Source organism: Palaemon carinicauda, chromosome 14, assembly GCF_036898095.1.
Source record: "Palaemon carinicauda isolate YSFRI2023 chromosome 14, ASM3689809v2, whole genome shotgun sequence".
NCBI classification, from domain to species: domain Eukaryota; kingdom Metazoa; phylum Arthropoda; class Malacostraca; order Decapoda; family Palaemonidae; genus Palaemon; species Palaemon carinicauda.
In genome coordinates, this window is record NC_090738.1 from 136340148 (window position 1) to 136352647 (window position 12500).

The window sequence follows — 12500 nt, forward strand, 5'->3', positions numbered from 1 at the left end:
ATCGCGATTAGGGAATTGACATTGTGCCCTGGGAATTGACATCAGGACCTGGAAATTGAGATCATGACCTGGGAATTGACATCACGACCTGGGAATTGACATCACAATCTTGGAATTGATATCACGATCTGGGTATTGACATTACGACATGTGAATTGGCATTATGACCTGAGAATTGACATCACGACCTGGGAATTGACATCACGATCTGGGAATTGATATCACGATCTGGGTATTGACATTACGACATGTGAATTGGCATTATGACCTGGGAATTGACATCACAGCCTGAGAAATGACATCACAACCTGGGAACTGACATTATGCCATGGGAATTAACATCACGACCTGAAAATTGACATCCCAATCTGGGAATTGACATCGCGCCCTGGGAATTGACATCAGGACCTCGAAATTGAGATCACGACCTGGGAATTTACATCACAACTTGGGAATTGACATCACAACATGTGAATTGACATTGCGACCTGGGAATTGACATCACAACCTGGGAATTGACATCGCGCCCTGGGAATTGACATCAGGACCTGGAAATTGAGATCATGACCTGGGAATTTACATTACAACTTGGGAATTGACATCACAACATGTGAATTGATATCGCGACCTGTGAATTGGCATCACGAGCTGTGAATTGGCATCACAACATGTGAATTGACATAGCGACCTGGGAATTGACATCACGACCTGGGAATTGATATCACGGGCTGGGAATTGACTTCAGGAGATGAGGAAGTCAGGTCCTTCGACGAAGGAATTCGAGACGTTTCGACATTCCTTGAAGGGACGAGAGAAGTTCCTCGTCAGGAATCCAGAAAAGAGTTTTCCTTCCTTTTCGGAAATTGGAACCGGAAGCAAACGAGGCGTGAATGCCTCCCATGTATATTTAATCAACGTGTATGTATAATCAGATAAATCTTAGATGTATGATTCATATCCTCATATCTCTGATGTAAAATGAAGTCTTAAAGGGAGTCGGTATTTATTTCAACAAACATATCTTTAAGCTTTTGTTGTTTGTTGCTCGTAGAATGATCTCCTGGCTTTAATGAGTAACCCATTAGTGAAATATTAAATCTCACAGATTATTTTCCCATCAAAGTTCATAATATATTGTTTATGTATATAGGAAAACAATACATAATTCTTCAACTGTTCTATCTTATTTCTCTTCCTCTTGTTTGTTTGGAAGATTTTATAGTTTATATATAAAATATCTAATTTGATGTTACTGTTCTTAAAATATCTTATTTTGATTATGCATTACTTCTCTTGTAGCTTATCTATTTCCTTATTTCCTTTCCTCACTGGGCTATTTTTCCCTGTTGGAGCCCTTGGGCTTATAGCGTCTTGCTTTTCCAACTAGGCCTGTAGCTTGGCTATTGATAATAATAATAATGATAATAATAATAATAATAATAATAATAATAATAATAATAATAATAATAATAATATTATTATTATTATTATCATTATTATTATCCAAGCTACAACCCTAATTGGAAAAGCAAGATGCTATAAGCCCAGGGGCCCCAATAGGGAAAAATAGCCCAGTGAGGAAAGGAAATAAGAAAACAAATAAATGAAGAGAACAAATTAACAATAAATCATTCTAAAAAATCATAATAATAACTGTCTACTTATAATAGAAAAGAATAGACTGAAATGGGAGACAATTTTCACGGGAGATTCATCAACTATCAAAACCAGCGTTTTCTTACACATTCAAAAATATTCATTTAATTCAAGGCGAGATGTCAAAGCAAGAAGAAGTAAGTCAACATAAACACCACAGTCACTATCACAAACACAAATCATTTCTAAATCGTCTTACTCTTCTTCACGGCTTCCCTTCCTGACTTTCGTTCCGGATCTGAACCAACATTTGAAACCCAAAAGACAATATTTCCTCAGCTGTTTCTGCATTTGTTCTGGTCTCTTGTGTTTCTTTGCTTCTCCCTCTCGGAAGTCAAGCATTTTCAACTAGTATTCCAGGTCAAATAACCTTCTATGGATAATGAATCTATGCTACACTCACACACAAGCATACACACCCACTCACGTATGTTCAAGTATATATTCCATACACCCCTAGCATTTTCAACTAGTATTACAGGTCAAATAATCTTCTATGGATAATGAATCTCTACTACACTCAAAACAAACGCATACACACCCACTTAGGTATATTTAAGTATATATTTCATACACCCCTAGCATTTTCAACTAGTATTCCAGGTCAAATAACCTTCTATGGATAATGAATCTATGCTAGTCACACAAAAGCATACACACCCACTCACGTATGTTTAAGTATGTATTCCATACACCCCTTTGCCTGATCGTATAGGGGTGAGTTTACACGATCTTTTCCTTGACCCTATGAAACATGACAGACTAACATCTAACACACGATAGTCGAATTTTGCACCACTCAGTTATATCAGTCGCTTTGAAATATTGCTTTTTTATATAGATAACTACTTGACATGAAAATCGACTTGGTTTTTAAAGGTTAATTTCGTCTTTTAAAATTCATGACATTTTAGCATCTGGATCAATGATTTATCCTGAGACAGGTACATAGTGTGCAACACAACTCAGGGTGAATTAACATGAATCTAATTGTGACCTGTTCTTTCATTTTGGTTTGAATAAGGAGTATTTTACTTTTGGGAGAAGCAAAATGGAGCCACTGACTTGATGTAGGTTTGGTCATCCTTTCTTGGACTAATTGTTTTCTCAAATTAATTCTCAGCATTCGAAAATATCAAATTGATTTAAACCATAAATCCTTTGAAGCCTTAAAGTAATTAATATGATTTGTAAAATATCTATACAAATCACGTTTGTGTTAATCCTCAACTGATAACCAAACATAATTACACTTCTTGTGATTTTCATCTTTGTAAAGGATAGATAATACAAAGCTATTTTGCTTGAGGGTACACTCAAGCACACTATTCTATCTTATTTCTCTTCCTCTTATTTTTTTTTTAAGTTTTTATAGTTTATATATGATATATATATTTTAATGTTACTGTTCTTAAAATATTTTATTTTAATTGTTCATTACTTAGCTTGTAGTATTTTATTTGTTTCCTTGCCTCACTGGGCTATTTTTTCCTTGTTGGAGCCCTTGGCCTTACAGCATCTTGCGTTTCCAGCTAAGGTTGTGGCTTAGCTTGTAATAATGATAATATTAATGATAATAATACTGTAATAATACTGTTCTTAAGATATTTTATTTTGATTGTTCATTACTTATCTTGTACCTTATTTATTTCCTTGTTTCCTTTCCTCTTTGGGCTATTTTTCCCTATTGGAGCCCTTGGGATTACAGCATCTTGCGATTCCAACCAAGGTTGTAGCTTGGCTTGTAATAATAATAATAATAATAATAATAATAATAATAATGATAATAATAATAATAATAATACTTTGATCAAATTCAACTCTGTGATGTACATGACCAGTGTTTGGATGCCATCAATTGGTCTATCTCACTTTAATTTATACAACTCTGAATTGTTAATGGAACTTGAATAAGAAACGACGAGCTGTCAGTCATGGAGTTCATGACTCTGGTAGTCAAAATGGTCTCTCTCTCTCTCTCTCTCTCTCTCTCTCTCTCAGTGGCTCTATATTGAGTTATGAAATAATCTAACACTTTTCTGATGAAATTAAACTACTCTCTCTCTCTCTCTCTCTCTCTCTCTCTCTCTCTCTCTCAATGGCCCTTTATTGAGTTAACAAATTATCTAAGATTTTATCTGATAGAATTAAACTCTCTCTCTCTCTCTCTCTCTCTCTCTCTCTCTCTAAAAAGCTACTTATTGAGTTAAGAAATTATCTAACACTCCTGATGAAATTAAACTCAACTCTACTCTCTCTCTCTCTCTCTCTCTCTCTCTCTCTCTCAATGGCTCATTATTAAGTTAAAAAATTATCTAAGACTTTATCTGATAAAAAATTAAACTCTCTCTCTCTCTCTCTCTCTCTCCTCTCTCTCTCTCTGTTATTCTTCAGTGAGTTAACTATATAATAAACCTTCTATTTAAACAGAAAACTTTATGATATATACGCCAAACACCAATTCTAAATTTTAAAACACAAAACAAGACAGGACAAAGCGACCAGAAGAAAGACTGAACTAAGACATTCTATTATCAGTATTCAACCAACGATGCCATCTGTTGACGAAGATTGGTACTATTGATTATAGCCATTGTCAAAGCGACCGAGAAAGGCTATAATCATGTGGAGCCATCCGACCTCAGAAAATGAGGGTCATAGTCCAGAGGATATTATATGTAGTTGTACATATGTACGTACGTTTGTATGTATGTTCATATCTATAAACAATATAAACTCTAGTATATATATTTATATATGTGTAAATAGGCAGATATATATATATATATATATATATGTATGTATATATATATATATATATATATAATCAATATATATGTGTGTGTGTTTGTGCATTTATAGACGTGTGTATTGATAAATAGATGCAAATATATATATATATATATATATATATTATATATATATATTATATATATAGGTATATATACGTATACAGTATATATATATGTATATATATGTATACATATATATATATATATATATATTGCTGAACCACTGGGTTATAATTAGGAAAGGGGGAGGGGGTGGGGAGCGTTGAATCTGTGTGTCCGTTTGCGTGTGTGTGTATGTATATATGTATGTATGCATATCTATCCAAATATTTAGACGTCATTTTAACTGCTCAGATACACTAGTAACTCAAGCAATTAGATACTTTAATTGCAAATCTTTCCGAATCGTCTTCAACGCAACATAAATTTCTATTACGGATCAAATTGAAACCAAATAAACATCCACTACTTTCTCTCGAAGCGAACAATTCGGATTTGTTCTCAACCAATGTCCAAACTCTCTTTGCAGACCAGTAAAACCGAAGTTGGATTTATTCTGCTGTTTGTAAACCGATCGTTCAGAACTTTTCCCCAAAATAAATTCCTTCAACAAACTCCAAGTGGAGGCGAGGGTAAATTTATTCTTTTCTTATTATAAAACTAGCGGAACCGGTGTAAATTACACGAAATGATATTTTCAATACTAATTATCTTGTTCCTAACCTATACATGTTTGAATAGAATGTCCTGAGATTAGTTTTATAATCTAGGTTATGGAAATTGATAGAATTCAATTTTTTGTCTAATATTTAAAAAAAAAAGAGTCAGGTGCTAAAGACAAAATTAGGAAAACTATATAAGATGGGCTTTGGTTAGGTAATCAAAGTCTAATGTGAATTTGTAAGAGTATACCATGAAATTATTTCCGTTTTCTGTTGTGCGTGAATTTGTAAGAGTATAACTTGAAATTATTTCCGTATTCTTTAAAGCGTTACACACAAAATAAATAACACACACGCTATCGTATTGATATATAGATCACGTCTACCTGTTAGTCTGTCTAATTCAGGTTTATTCTTAAGTTGCTCTACAAAATTGGGTCATTCTACAGTTTGAACCATTTTCTACATGGTTTAAAAGGTTTAAAGTCCATTCATGAATGGCAGAGGCAAGGAACAATGACATTACCCTGGTTAGTAGGACAATGCCCTTGAGGCTGACCATATAAACAGCTCCAAAGCCCCCTCTCCACCAAGGAAGGGGGCAGGCAATGGCTGCTGAGGACTCAGCAGATAGACCTATAGGCTCCCCCAAACCCCCTCCCCATTCTTAGCTCACAAGGATGGTGAGGTTACAGCAACCAAAGGAAGTTAACGAGTTTTCCCGGGACTCGAACCCTAGTCTGGCAATCACCAGGCAAGGACACTACAACCCTTCGTTTTTTTTTCACATAGTTTTCTGTCTATCTGATCCTCTTAAATAACCTCATGAATATCCAATCAGCTTTTAGATAAAAGTCACGTAAGTATCTGGGTCATGATTTGGGCAAACTCTAACAAAAAAAAAAAGTTGCAGAGACAAAAAAATTTTTAATTAGTTAACTTTCGATTATTTTATATTTTTTTTATTTTTGTTGTTTTTTGAAGAGGCATTAGCTCAAACTTTCAGACTGATTGAAAAATTAAAGAAAAATTTTAATGAGTTTATGATTCAAACTTGCAACAATTTTTGTTTATGTTGAACAGGTTGACATAGGTCACTTATGACTGATTTATTTGTTACTGATCTTCAAGATATTTTATATTTTTGTATTCATCACTTTTCATATTTAGTTTATTCATTTCATTATTTCCTTTCATCACTGAATTATTTTCCTTGCTAGAACCCTAGAGCTTGTAGCATCCTATTTTCTCCGTCTAGGGTTGTTGCTTAGCTAATAATGATAATTCTAATCTCCCCTATATAATAAAGAGCAAGGGGAGAGGGAGTAATCACACCCTGGTGAGAGAGCGTATGTGTACGTATATATCTGAATATTTAGCCAAGTCATTTTTAACGGGCCGCGTACACTAGTAAACCAATTTTTAGCTCAAGAGTTTTTTTTTCTATCAGAATTCCATCATTATAAAACTGTTTCAATTTTCTCTAATAGATGAAAATTCACTGAATAAAATAACACTTTGTTTGATATGAATAATCATTCCATGGCTATATAAACAACAACAACAACAGCAACAACAACAAATGCAAACGTTTCTAGTCTACTGCAGGACAAATGCCTCAGACATGTTCTTAGTCATGTCTAATATTTAGCCATTTTCATCCTTACGCTGGCCACTGTGGATTGATGATGGTGGGAGATGCAAAAATACTGACGATAATGAAAATAATTTATTTGTTACCTAAGCAATTACGAAGATACTAAAATAATAATAATAAAAAAAAAAACATTCATCCATGATCTCATAATATTGACAAAACCAAAAGCCAAAATTCATATATTACAAAAACTTATAAAAAAAATCTATAACTAAAAAATCTATAACAAAGTTAAAAACAGAAAAAAAACAAAGCCAAAATTCTATGTTATACAAACTTATAAATAAAAATCTCATAACAAATGGTAAAAACAGAAAAAAAAAACTCCAAAGGAGAAAATTCATATATCACGCAAACTTATCAAAAAAATCTTATAACAAGGGTAAAAACAAAAACAAAACAACCAACAGAGAAAACCCCCAATAGCCAAAATTCATATATCACACAAACTTATCAAGAAAGCTATAACAAAGGTAAAAAAAAAAAAAAAGTCTAATAACAAAATTAAAAACATAAAAAAGAAAACAAGGTAAAAACCCCCAAGGTATCGAGAAAAGGAAAGCCATCCAGCCATCCGGCCAGCCATCTCCCATCCCCCAACCGATGAAATACAGCTCAATATTGCTTGCAATATCGCAAACAACATATCTCGGGCGACGCGCATGCGCTGGATGCCCCCCCCCCCCCCAAAAAAAAAGAAGAAGAAGAAAATAGGAAAGGAGACCAGAAGAGACGTGACCCATTTGTCATCGATATAGAAGGTCCCAGGTTTGCATTTTGTCAGGTCTTTTCTCCCTCTCCCTCCCCCTCTCCCTCCCCCTCAACTTCCTTCACCCTCCTCCTCCTCCTCCCTCTCCCCCTTCCTATACTACGCCGAGACAGCTTTGCATTCTGTATTTGGTGTGAGGGGTAAAGGGTTGGGGTTAGGGTGGGGGGGGGGTTCTTGCAAAGCAAGGCATATCAGATGCATTTGCATCTGAAAAAGGAAGGTATGAATGACCTTAAATGATACAAGGGGGTTTTGGGTTGAGGGGGTTTTGGGTGGGTTTTTTTGGGTGGGGGGTTTTGGTTGGGGGTTTGGGTGAGGGTTTTGGGAAGGTGTTTTGGTTGGGGGTTTGGGTGGGGGTTTTGGTTGGGGGTTTGGGTGAGGGTTTTGGGAAGGGGGTTTTGAGTGGAGTTTTTCTGGTAAGGGTTTTCGGTGGGTTTTTTGGCTAGGGGGTTTTAGATTGGGGGTTGGGTGAGGGTTTTGGGTTGGGGTTTTTTGGGTAGTGGTTTTGGGTAGGGTTATTGGGTAAGGGTTTTTGGGTAGGGGATTTTTAGTGGGGAGTTTTCGGTTGTTTTTTTTTTGGGTAGGGGATTTAGGGTAGGGTGTTTTGGGTGGGAATTTTTGGGTACGGGTACTTTGATGTACTTCATCCTTGTGTCATGCCCAACATGACTACCAAGTTTAGTCGAAATCAATTCGGTACTTTTTGTATAAAGTTACAAACAATCAAATAAATTCCATCTTGCTCTCCAACCTCCTTCATCTTCAACTGCCAAGCGCAACTGTAGGGTCCCACATTGGTGATGAATGGTCTCCCCGTCACTACCATTGATCCGAATGGGTCAAAATACATACATCAATCTAAAAAGCAGAACTTCTAGTTTATCTAGTTATCAGTGAACTTGAGTTTTATTCAAAACAAGTTTTCTGAGCATGGTATTGTCTATTTTCGACGTTTTGTATAGGTTCGGTGTTCGATATTTCTCAGATTATTTTTGGGCTCAGGCCATGTCGTCCTGATGAACCTTCCATCAGGACGACATGGCTATCTCACCCAAAAATAGATTTTTCCCTTCACTCAAAATCCGTTTATTACTTAGCATGATCCTCCCTTTTCAACCACTAAGCTCCAGAATCTTTTATCTTCCTCTGTGTTCTTAGTAGTTTTCTCTTGTTAAAGAAGCAAGAATTGAAATAGCTATGTTCAATACCCCACATTTAAAAGCTACGTTTAGCAAAAAAAAAAAAAAAATCACAACAACAAATGCAGCTGTTTCTAGTCTACTGCCAATTCAGGTCTACCTGTTGGTCTGTCTAATTCAGGTTTATTCTCAAGCTGTTCTACAAAATTGGGTCATTCTACAGTTTGAACCATTTTCTACATGGTTTAAAGGTTTTAAAGTCCATTCATGAATGGCAGAGGTAAAGGACAATGACATTGCCATGGTTAGTAGGACAATGCCCTTGAGACTGACCATATACACATATGATCAACTTTCAAGCCCCCTCTCCATCCAATCTAGGACCAAGGAGGGCCAGGCAATAGCTGCTGATGACTCAGCAGATAGACCTATATGCTAGAATCCCAGCCCCCCCCCCCCCCCCCCTGCCATTCTTAGCTCACAAGGATGGTGAGCTTACAGCAACCAAAGGAAGTTAACGAGTTTGAGCGGGACTTGAACCCTAGTCTGGCAATCACCAGGCAAGGATTCTACCACCAGGCCACAACAACCCTTCGCCTTTTTTTTTATTTTCACATAATTTTCTGTCTATCTAACCCTCTTAAATATTCTCATGAATATCCAATCAGCTCTGAGATAAAAGTCACGTAAGTATCTGGGTCATGATTTGGGCAAACAAAAAAAAAAAAACAAAAAAGTCGCAGACAAAAAATTTTTAATTAGATAACTTTCGATTATTTTCTATTTTTTTTATTTTTGTTGTTGTTTGAAGAGGAATTAGCTCAAACTTTCAGACTGATTGAAAAATTAAAGAAAAATTTTAATGAGTTTATGATTCAAACTTGCAACAAATGTTTTCATGTTGAAGAGGTTGACATAGGTCACTGATGACTGACAATTTCCATCACCACGCCAGCCACTGCAAATTGGTGATGGTGAGAGATTTTCGTCTAATCGCTCAGAGCAAACCAACCTAGTGTGATGAGTGGCCCTGACTAGTATTCTTTGCTGATCATGGGGATGTACAAACCATTTCACTACATTTGGGTATCCCCACTCGAAAATAAATAATACTATAGTCCATTTCTTTTAGCGATGCAGATTTGCACCGACTCGCAGCGGTGCCCTTTTAGCTCAGAAAATTTTCTTGATCGCTGATTGGTCAGAATTATCTCGTCCAACCAATCAGCGATCATGAAACTTTTCCGAGCTAAAAGGGCACCGCTGCGAGTCGGTGCAAATCTGCATCGCTAAAAGAAATGGACTATAGAATATAGCTACGATATTTTAGAAATCTAGAAATATCTATCAAAGATGTTAACTGCACGTAGTATAATGATGAATCTAATCTAATACAAAAGGATATGCATTTTACATGCTTAAATTGGTGAAGCTTCGAATTTAGCCAGACAGGGTTAGCTTAATTGGTCTCTCGTGTTTGTGTTGTGGTAATTGCTAGACCCCAAGCGCAGCTGATTCTCTCATCTGACTAACATTACAAATTTCAGTTTATTCTGAAAGTAAAGACGAATATTTTATTGCCTATTTTTGTTTTCTCAGCTGACTACGTGTGACGTCCCCTTGTCAATATCTGAGAAAAGAAAATTAGAAGGAAATCTCTTTTACTGAGGAATGGTAGCTTTCTCCGCGCGGTGAAAATACCGCACCATACTTAACGTTCTCCAAGCAAGGAAAATACCGCACCATACTTAATTTTCTCCATCAGGGGGAAAATACTGAACCACGCTTAATTTTCTCCATCAGGGGGAAAATACTGAACCACGCTTAATTTTCTCCATCAGGGGGAAAATACCGCACCACACTTAACTTTCTCCAAGCAGGGAAAATACCACACCACACTTTATGTTCTCCACGAAGGGAAAATACCGCACCACACTTAACTTTCTCCAAGCAGGGAAAACACCACTCCACACTTAACTTTCTCCACAAGGGCAAAATACCGCACCACACTTAACGTTCTCCACAAAGGGAAAATATCGCACCACACTCAATTTTCTCTGCATGGCGAAAATACCAAATACTGCGCCACACTCAACTTTTTTCACAAGGGGAAAATATCGATCCACACTTAATTTTCTCCACATGGGGAAAATGCTGCACCACACGTAACTTTCTCTACGATAGGAAAATACTGCACCACACTTAATTTTCTCTGCGCGGGAAAAATACCGCACCACACTTGATTTTCTCTGTGCGGGGAAAATACCAAATACTGCACCACGCTTAACTTTCTCCGCGCGGGGAAAATACCGCCCCACACTTAATTTTCTCCACGATGGGAAAATACCCCACAAGGCTTAATTTTCCCCGCGTGGGGAAAATACCGCTCCACACACTTTCGATAAATAAAAAATGGGGTTTAATCAGAATTTCTTTTTACGAGGTATCACATCTATTTGCTTTTAGGTATGAGCCCCGCACCAATTCATGTCATTAATTACTACGGTATCTAGGAAATGGAAAAGGGCAGCTTGCCCTAAATTAATTAACTGGGGTTTTAAATCAAATTACTTTTTTTGGTTTGGATAACAATGTGAAGTACGTATGACCTCCACCAAAGGCCAAAGACAAAAAAAAAAGAAAAAAAAAATCTCATCTATCTGTTTCCTACATCAGAACCGTGCAGACCATCTTTTCTTCTTCTTCTTCTTCTTCTTCTTCTTCTTCTTCTTCTTTTTCTTCTTCTTCTTCTTCTTCTTCTTCATCTTCTTCTTCTTCTTCATATATGATGAAATTACAAGACTATATATATGAATGAGACATAATTGCTATGTATGATATTCTATATTTGGAATGAAACTTAGCGCTTTCAATGTTCCAACTAACCCACATGGACATTTTGATCACCGTTTCTTTTTTTTTCTTTTTTTTTCTTCCTCTTCTTCTTCTTCTTCCTCTTCTTCTTCTTCTTCTTCATTTATGAAATATTAGGAGACTAGATATGAGTGAGACATAATTGCTATGAATGATATTCTATATTTGGAATAAAACTTAGCGCTTTCAATGTCCCAGCTAACCCACATATATAGACATTTTGATCACCATTACCTACATCATACAGGTGTAGACCATCTTTCTTCTTCTGTTTCTTCTTATTCTTCTTCTTCTTCTTCTTCTTCTTCTTCTTCTTTATTCGTGTAGCTATTATGAAAAAGCCATACACAAAGAAGTATTACTCCGAGTAAAATAATGAAAGGTTTGATTGAAAACATTGGATTTTTTTTTTTTTTTTTTTTTTTTTTTTTCAATTTCCTCTGCACCTGATGGCCATGTAAACACAAGCCCCGCCAATCAGAGGTTTATTTCAGCAATGTATACAGTAATTTAAATCTCGAATTGGGTTCTGTGTTGACTTGGGCTACATTTATGTGTATGTTCCCTTTCATTTTGAAAGGTTAACTACGCTTTTATTCATATTGTTTTTTGCTTTCCAGATAGAAATATTGTACAGTAATTCTGCATTTTTTTCTGATAGTTTTCCTGTATGGAAAGTATTTGGTTATATAAAAGTAGGTAACTGGCGACTAATTTCTTTCTAAATAGGGACTTTAAAGGTCGCTCATGAATGGTAGAGGCAAGGGACAGTGACATTGCCATAGCAAGCAGGACAATGCCCTAGAGACTGACCATATATATATATACATATATATATATATATATATATACATATGATCAGCGCCCAAGCCTCCTCTCCACCCAAGCTAGGCACAGTGGCTGCTGATGACTCGGCAGATAGACCTATAGGCTCCCCCAAACCCCCCAACC